Genomic DNA, 8,639 nt, shown 5'->3' with positions numbered 1-8,639 from the left:
CAGCGTACCGTGATGTTCTTCTCTCGGGGGACAGCCGCGCGCCCGTGTGACACCTCTGTCACCGGGAGAGGTTATTAAAGAGCGGGGGGCTGAGTGGGAAAGTACTAAATACCCCCGCCGCCGCTGGGCTGGGCGACCTTTCCGGTGCCCCTTGGCGAAAGAAAAATTTAAAAACTGAATAAATTTAAAAAGCGCGCCAGTTTTCCCTGGGGACCGTGGCGGTGCGGGCTGCAGGGGGATGGGGGGGGGCGGCTCCCGGGGGGTGAGGGGGGGATGGCCCCGGGGTGGGGGTACGGCCCGGGGGGTGGGGGTGGGGGGGACGGGGCCCCGCCCCGGGGGCGGTGGCAGGGCGGTGGCTGTCCCCTGCCGGCCCCGCCCCGCGCCATTGTGCGCTGGGCGCCGGCGTTGGCCCCGCCCGGCGGACGGCAGCGCCCCCCCACCAGCCCCCGCCCCGATCCCCAGACACACACCCCCTCCCGCACCCCCCCGCCGCGCCCCCACCGGCCGGCAGCCTCCCGCCGGCCCGGGCGGACGGCAGCCGCTGCGGCGGAGGAGCGGGGATGGAGAGCGACCGGCTGGAGAGCTCGGTGAGCGCGGGGGGAGGCGGACGGCGGGTCGGGGTCGCCTTGTGCTGCGAGGGGTGGTGGAGCTGCGGGGGGGGAGCGGAGTGGGGGGGTGTTCGTGTCGTGTGTCCCCCCGCCCGTCCCGGTGTACCCCGGCAGCCTCCGCCCTGCGCGGCCGGCGGCGGCAGGGCTCGCAGGGAGACCTTGGGGGGCTGGCGAAAGCCCTCCCCGGGAGGGACATGGTTAAAATCGATCTAATCCCGCGGCTTGCAGAGACCAGGGACCCGGGAGGAGACGAGGCGGGCGCCGGGCCAGCCCGGTGTGCCCTGCGCTCGCCACTTGATGCATCTTCCTCGGCCGAGGTCTGGCTGGCCCGTGGCTTCCCCGGCGGGTAGCCCGTGCCAGGTGGCCGCGGGGCCAGTGCGCGGCTGGGAGGGCGGCACGGCTCCGCGGGCTGCACGCCCTTTGTGCGGGAAATTAATAAATAAATTAACAAATTAACAACGCCCCCGGCTCGAACTATCAGCCCCATGAAGTCGAGGCAGTTTCAGTCCTTACATGTGGATTATTATATGGCGGGAGAGCCTGTTGTTTAACCAGCCTGACACTTAATTTCTTTTTGCTTAGGTGTTTTTTGGTTTGTTTGTTTGTTTGTTTTTTTCCCCTTCTTGAAAAGTGAGCGAGCAAGCCGAGTTAAACGCGTGGATTCCTATTGTTAAGAAGTATGGTTGCTTTCGTTTCACTAGGTCCTTGACTGGGAATTAAGACTACTCCCCTCCTCTCCTCCCCTGCAATGCAGACATGACCTAAAGATGAACTGAGTTTGCCTCGTGGCAGCCTTCGCTTCGGTTGAAATGAACGTTGTCAGTGCCTTCATAAATGTTAATTGAGATTTGTTTGCAGTGTTAGCCAGAGGAGTGCCTCAAACCGGCTAAAAACTGTGTGCAACGATTATTCTAACAGAGCTGGGGGTTTGGTGACATGGTGACACAGTGACATACAGCTGTGCGGTGAAGTCTTGCTGGCTCACGTTTTCTGCGCTCACACTTGTTTTTCCCCTCTTTCTGTCGTGAAGGTTGCCATTAAGGGTATCGAAAGAGAGCTCATCTGCCCAGCATGCAAGGAATTATTTACCCATCCACTGATCCTTCCTTGCCAGCACAATGTCTGTCACAAATGTGTGAAAGAAATACTCTTTACGTTTGAAGACTCTTTTGCTGATGCAGGCTCTGAATCCTCTAATCAGAGTAGCCCTCGAATTAAAATCTCTTCTCCTAGCACGGACAGAATTGACAGGATTAGTAGATCAGGTACGTATCAGAATTTTTGTGCGTTTTCCTAATCTTATGTGTTAGACTGACTTGAGCTGAATGGTATCTGCATTGGTAAAATGTCTTCCCAGTACTCCTGACACGGTCAAAGAGATGACTTAAGATAGTGCAACTCTTGTTCATTCTGTGGCAAGAACAATGGGAATATTTTTAAGGACAATGCACTTTATTTCATATATAATAGATTTGTCTTTGTGGCATCCTGTAAATCCTTGTAACCATTGTGGTTTTTTATCCCCATATTCCAGTTACATCAGGATGCAATAGCATCATGTTCAGTAGCGTTTGAGATGTGATTTTCAGCAATTTTTTTTTTGACAGGCAAAAAAATTGCCTGTCAGTAGTACTGTTGAGGTGGTTCTCTCAGGTTTGGCCAGCCTAAATTCAGTAGTTCCAGCTTCCTTCTGAGCCTCTGCAGACTTTACAGTTGACGGGTTTGTCCCACCCATTTCATTATGCTTACAATAAATCATTTTCCATAGATGATGATCATTGCACGGTTGCAGAATTGGAGGACAGGCAACTGTAAGAAGACTGCGCCAACAGCCCCTTTCAGTGTGGTCTGCTCGAAGCTTGAGGAGCGCTTCGCTGTAGGACTCCTCATGGTTTTTGTGATACCACACTGGAAAGAGTCTGACAGCCGTCTGTGTAGTTCACGGGTGAGCTGGCCTGCTTTTACAGAGGCACATCAAAAGTACTTTGTGCATGTTACACTTCTTGAAAGAAACCTCCTCTTGGTTTTTAGGCTTCCTTCTGACATAATTATCCACTTTAAAACCACAGTCCGCAGCGCTCTGGAAGATTCACCCACAAGACAAACCCTAAAGCTGCATCTTGCATTTCATACGTTACTAACTTTCATCCTTCTCAGTCTTCAAGGTTCAAACAAAATCACAGTCTTCCAAGTTCAAAGGTTTTATTTCACCCGCTTCTTTTAAACAACTCCCGAATTGTTAGTACTGGTACTTTTTCAAATTGGTTTGATAAGCGAATGCCCATCGAAGAGCGTTTACTGTAGCTTGGCCGGATGAGGTTTACATGATTTACATCCCCAAACCAGATGGCTAGTTGTCTTCATTACAGTCCCGTTTTCTCGATGTGGGGTGCCCAGCCCCACAGTCAGTTTTTAAGTGATGTACATACGTAGGCTCCAGCTGCTTTCTGAGTCCTCGTGAAGTTTGAATGAAGAGAGCTCACCGGTGGCTGCCTTCTCTCAAGCCCAAGTCTATTCCCTTTTTTCCTCAGGGAGCATGGTGTTCTGGCACAGCATCGACTGCTCAGGGTGAAGCGGCGGCCGGTTTCCACTGCAGCTGTCCCGCTTTGGGTTTTCACGAGGAGATCTGCAGAGCTCATTTTGCAGCGCTGCCGTGGTTGCTGGCTGCCCTTCTCACAGGGTTCAGCCTTACTGCTTCCTTCCCCCCTTAACGACGATGGGGCAAGAAAGTTCTAGTCCTTCTGCCCCTCACCCCAAGATACAGGCACGCAAGTTGCCTCAGGGGTTGTAATCTTTAAATCCATAGTAGTCTGCCCCCATCCCGGCAAACCAATGGGAAGTTATGTACACATGTGTTATCTCCTCATCTGACGTGCTGGCAGAGGGAGATGAATGCTTTCCTGAGGACTTCATGCCAGGTTGATGAGTAGCAAGATAGTGCTGAGGCTTGGAAGTAATGGGCTTCCCGCTCTTAACCGTGCCGCCCTCCCCCCCAAAGAGCACTGGGTCGATGCACATCGCAGGAAAATTATGATCTCAGACACTTCGAATTTGCAAAATGAAAAGCATATGGAAATGGGAGCTTTAAAGAATGCATTTGGACATTCAGGTTATACTGTCTTTTGCTTCTAATGTTCGAGGCGTTCCTGCTCCCTTGCTGCGTGGGGTGTGAGGTTTGCTCTCAGACGTTTGGTACCGGTAATGTTCAGCCAGCTTGCAGGTTGTATTCGTACAGTTCTCATCTTGCGTCTGAAGGGCCCACACTGTGCACTGCCTTCCCTAATTCGTTTTGTGATCCTTAGAGGAATTTGTAATAAAACAGCCCCGTAAGAGAGAAAACATACAAGAAAACATCCAAAGTGGGGCCTCACACGTGTAACAAAAAACCCACTAGAATTTCTGGTAGCCTTGTGCAGGGCATGTTGCTGTCAAGATGTTACTGTTAAATATGAAAATGCGTATGACACCTTGCTCCCTCTGTGGGTTTTTTTTTTCCTTTTTTTCCACTTACGGGATCTCTGCTATCTCCATGAGGAGCGTCATCTATTTAAAATTATTTTGGGATTTAAATTCTTGAGATGCCAGAAGGAACTGGTCCACATTCTGTATTTGTTGTGTGTGCACAGCTCGCATTTACAAATACAATTTATGTAAAAAGGCTGGAACTCATTATTTTTCAGTTGAAATGGAGTGTGTGTGCTTCTTAAAATCTAATGTGTTGGTTTAAAAAAAAATTTTAAAAATTATGTTGCATGTAAATAAAAAAAAGGATATTTCTTATTGCTAGTCCATTTTCTATAATGTTAGTGTAATTACCACGTTGGTGTAATTAGAGTAAAGGATATAATGTGGTTATGTTGACAACTGTGCAGCACTGATGGATGATGCAGAAACTGAATGTTTGCAATATCTCTCCTTGCCCCCCCTCAAATCTCTTCTTTCTCCCTTTTTCTGTTCTGCCTAAATATTACAGTTGTTTCATGCGCTAGGAAATTAAACATTCTTGCCTTTCAGCCCTGCAGTAGTTTAACAGCCACAGGAGAGAAAACAGTTGATGCTTTTCACTTGAGCCATTGCCAACCAATGGTATATCTCATTTTTTGATTTCTAAACAGCTTTCTGTTCATTGTTCGCAGCCTCACAGAGGAGGTCTTTTGGGTGGAGAGGTAGAAATGCTTCACTTTTTGTATTGGCTAGAGATAGTCTAGCATTTAGATCTCGAGTTAAATATTGTTGGTTAGCATATAGCTTTTTGTCAGTGGTCAAGTCCACAAAATGGCTTTTGCAGTGAGCAAAGGTACAGCAAAGGACTTCTATAAGGAAAGCTTTTCATTCTGTTTAACACTGACTTAAAGGTCAACTGGACTGGAATTCAGTTAAGGGTTGGATTATATTTTTTTTTTGTGTGTATGCATGACCGAACATATATTGATGGGTGCAAAAATGCCACCTTCTCTCTTCCCTTTTAAGAAAAATCCCAACAGTCACCCCCCACCCCATGCTTTTTAATTTTCAAGAGTTTACTTGCTCAAGTTTCAGTAAAACCGCTGTCTTACTAGTAGTGAAGTGTAATTATTAGGTTGATCTTTGTAACATTGAGAGGTCATGGTTGGCCATCGCTTTTAAATGGAAGGTAATACCTGTTCTTCATTCTATCTGAGCCCGCTTAATTTGATAAAGAAGCAGATTGAAATTTACACCACGTTAATCTTAGTAGGTAGTTCTGGTTCTGGCAATTTATCACAGCACATGAATATATAAGGAAAACTAAATATTTTAAATTCATACACTTGGCAAGTGTATGGCAAATTCATACACTAAGCATGGCAAGCTTAGTGGCACAGTCAGGTCGAAGGATAGCCAATGCCTCCTTGCTTTGAGTATCTGTAATTTCAAAACTGAGCTAGTGTGAGCATCTCAGCCACTGTGTGGGTTTGATAACATAAATACTTTTTTTGATGTGATGCTCTGTCAAAAAGGTAAAAAAAACCCCAAAGCTCTGTGTTGCCATAATATTGGCAGGCACGTCAGCAGTCCATAGAAATATTGGGTCTTTCAAGAAAGACGTGAACTGAACTAAACACAAATCTGAGGAGGACATTTTGGTGGAGGACAAAGCAGCTAATCGGAAGGGGAAGTTTAAATTTCTCAGCTGAAGACTGAAAGTGTCATAAAACAAAGATACTGTAGACACCCTCAGAGCTCTTGAAAAGCTGTCTTTATCTGCTCTTTCTGCAGAAAGTACCCTTGATTTTGACAAAGATTAAAGTATCTGAACATGACATTTTGCAGCTACTGACTTCTCACATGTTTTTTTTTTCTTTTCCTTCCTCTTAAAAATCTGTCCAAAAGCATTAACTGAGTTTGGGGGGGTGGAAACACACGTGGATATTTTTGAAAATAACTTTTATGAGAATCCAGTTGACTTTTAAAATCTTTATTTTTTTTAAACTCTCACGCATTTAACTTCCATGTCTTCCATAACCATAGAATTCTGGTGATACTGTTTACTTGGAAAACACAATTTTGTCTTTAAGATGTCTTATCCCTTTGCAAACCATCAGCTGCAGGTTGAGCTTTTCAACATTTTAAGTGCTGGTACCTCTCCTTGGGAAGAGGACATTTGAACACTGTCTTTAAAAGACATACCTAAGATTGTTCTTTGACTTGAGTCTTTGCAATCTGTATCCTAATATGTGTGAGCTTGGAGTCTTGAGAACGAGCATATGTTGTGCTCATTTTTTAGTTAGTGATTGAGTTTTCATTGCAAGTGGAGCAGTCAGTTTACAAGCCACACTGCAAAATTCATTGTGATGATTCCTGATATTTCACAAAATAGATATTTGTTTATTGTAAACATGATTGGCAAAGTGTAAAAGGGAATATAGGGAGGACCTAAGTTTCTCTGAGCTGCACATCTAATATGACTACAAAAACCATGGATTTTGCTGCTCTGTTTCTTTGGGGGCTTTTTTTTTAAATATAAGCAGAATTCAGTTTTAGAAAACTGGACACAATACAGATAGGAAAGGTAGTGCTTGAAGTAATTTATCACTTCATCAGTGCCTTCTTTTTAAAATATGAGTGTAGAAATCCTATAAGCAGAAAGCAGACTAATTCTTACTGCATGTTAATATTTTAACACTCACTGGGCAAAAAAAGAGTATTTCCATACTTTATGTATTGAAGCGGCAGAACACGCCGAGAAGCTCAGCAAGTAAACTTCCAGGTTTTAAAACAAAGGAGGAAAAAAGCAACCCTGGGCTCTTGGGAGTGCTGACAGTGAAAAGGGATAAGACATCTGAAGGTGCCCAGGACTTTCTTGGTGCTGGGCTGCTTTCCGTAAGCAGGGTGTCACCAGACTTGGCAGAGCATGGCTCGTGATGACGGTCTGGTTTCGGTCCACCACGGGCAGAATGAAAGGCCTCCATTGGGATGGAGCTGAACTCACCTTTGAGTCAAACAAACACCCCCTCCACATTTGAGCCGCTTGGGCCAGACTTCAAAAGCATGCTACTGGATACGAATTTCAGATTCTATTTTTAAACTTGACCACTGCACCGTGTTTGGTTTTTGTTATTTTTTTTTCTTGTTATCTTGCTTTGTCATTGCTTGCTCTCTGGTATAGTATACTGCTTGTAGGCAGTCCCTGTGCATACGACACTGTGCCATTATTCATTTTCTTAGTTTTAGCAAATGTAAGTACTGCAGATGCCTTTCTGTAGCTGTTGACTGCATGGCACTGCATGCGGAATCATCTTTTCGTTGCGGCCATTGTAGACGTGTGCGTAGATCTCCCCGTGTTCCCGTGTGCAGTGCTGGCTCGGGGCACACGTGGGAAATACAGTTTGCGTTTCACTGCTGCTGCTGTGCATTGCATGCGTGTGTTGCTGTGTGTGCCAAGTTACAGGTACTGCAGGACGTACAGTTTGTGTAGTTAATTAATGAGTAAGTACTTAAAAAAAAAATAATAAAAAAAAAAAATCTCTGCTTCCCTTGCCCAGAGGGTTAGTTGTGCTGCTCAGAACCTACAGAAAGGCATGAGACCAGCTGAGTTTGAGACTGCCACACATTTCAAAGATTTTTAAAGGAACTAGTTCCTTATGGGAGTGTTGGTTGGTTGGTTGGTTTGTTTGTTTGGTTGGTTTTTTAAAGAGACTGGAAAGGCCAGGATAGAAAGGGAGGTTTTAGATTGTTGGGTAAAGCAGCCGTGGGAGAGCAGCACAAGGCAAGTGTCTTTTGGGTATCATCAAAGGACACCTCAGAAAGAAACGTAGCATCAGCATTTCTGATCGGAAGATACTGACTAAAGAAATAGATGAGAACAAATTTCCCTTTCTGACGAAGAACCAATTTCAACACTAAGAATTCAGCTTTAAGTCATACCTCCATTTACAAATTTGTTAGTTATACCAACACATGGTCCTCCCAAAGGGATCTTACAACCACGCTCCAGCTACAGAGGATGTTTTTTTGTAAGGGGAGACTGAGAGAATACATGTTAAGGCTAAACACTGGTTTAGCCTTCTTCAGAAATATGTAAAGGACTCTTTTTGGTGGTTGTGCGGTTCATGAGTGAGACATGGGGATGGACTACCTGTTGGGTAGCCTCAAAGCGTTACCCCATAAGTAGCTTTTGGGTCTGTGTGAGCCGTCCCCTTGAAGAGGCTCCATAGGCTTGTGGCTTTACCATGGGCTTTGGTCACTTTATTTTAGAGAGGAGGGGAAATTTTCACGTAGCTGTTTGGTAGGAGTGCAGCTTCTCTGCTGTCCCCTTTTGGAATGAAAAGCGATAGGTGTACCCTGTATGACTGTCCAGATCTGTGGTTCCCCAGTTCAGGGTAGAGGAATCTCTCAGATAGAACCATCTCAGCATGCCCTTTGGTATGCAGGGCTTACTGAACAGCTCTCCTTTATTGAAGCCATTCAGCCAGGGCCAAGTCAGTCTCTGCATATTTTGACTGAGTGATTTGGCTGAGATTTCCTACTGGTAATACCTAGTTCTCTTGTCTTCCTCTTTATTTTTTTATG

Source organism: Larus michahellis, chromosome Z, assembly GCF_964199755.1.
Source record: "Larus michahellis chromosome Z, bLarMic1.1, whole genome shotgun sequence".
In the NCBI taxonomy this organism is placed as follows: Eukaryota; Metazoa; Chordata; class Aves; order Charadriiformes; family Laridae; genus Larus; species Larus michahellis.
The sequence above is the reverse complement of the archived record's forward strand: the minus strand, read 5'-3'. Positions refer to the sequence as shown.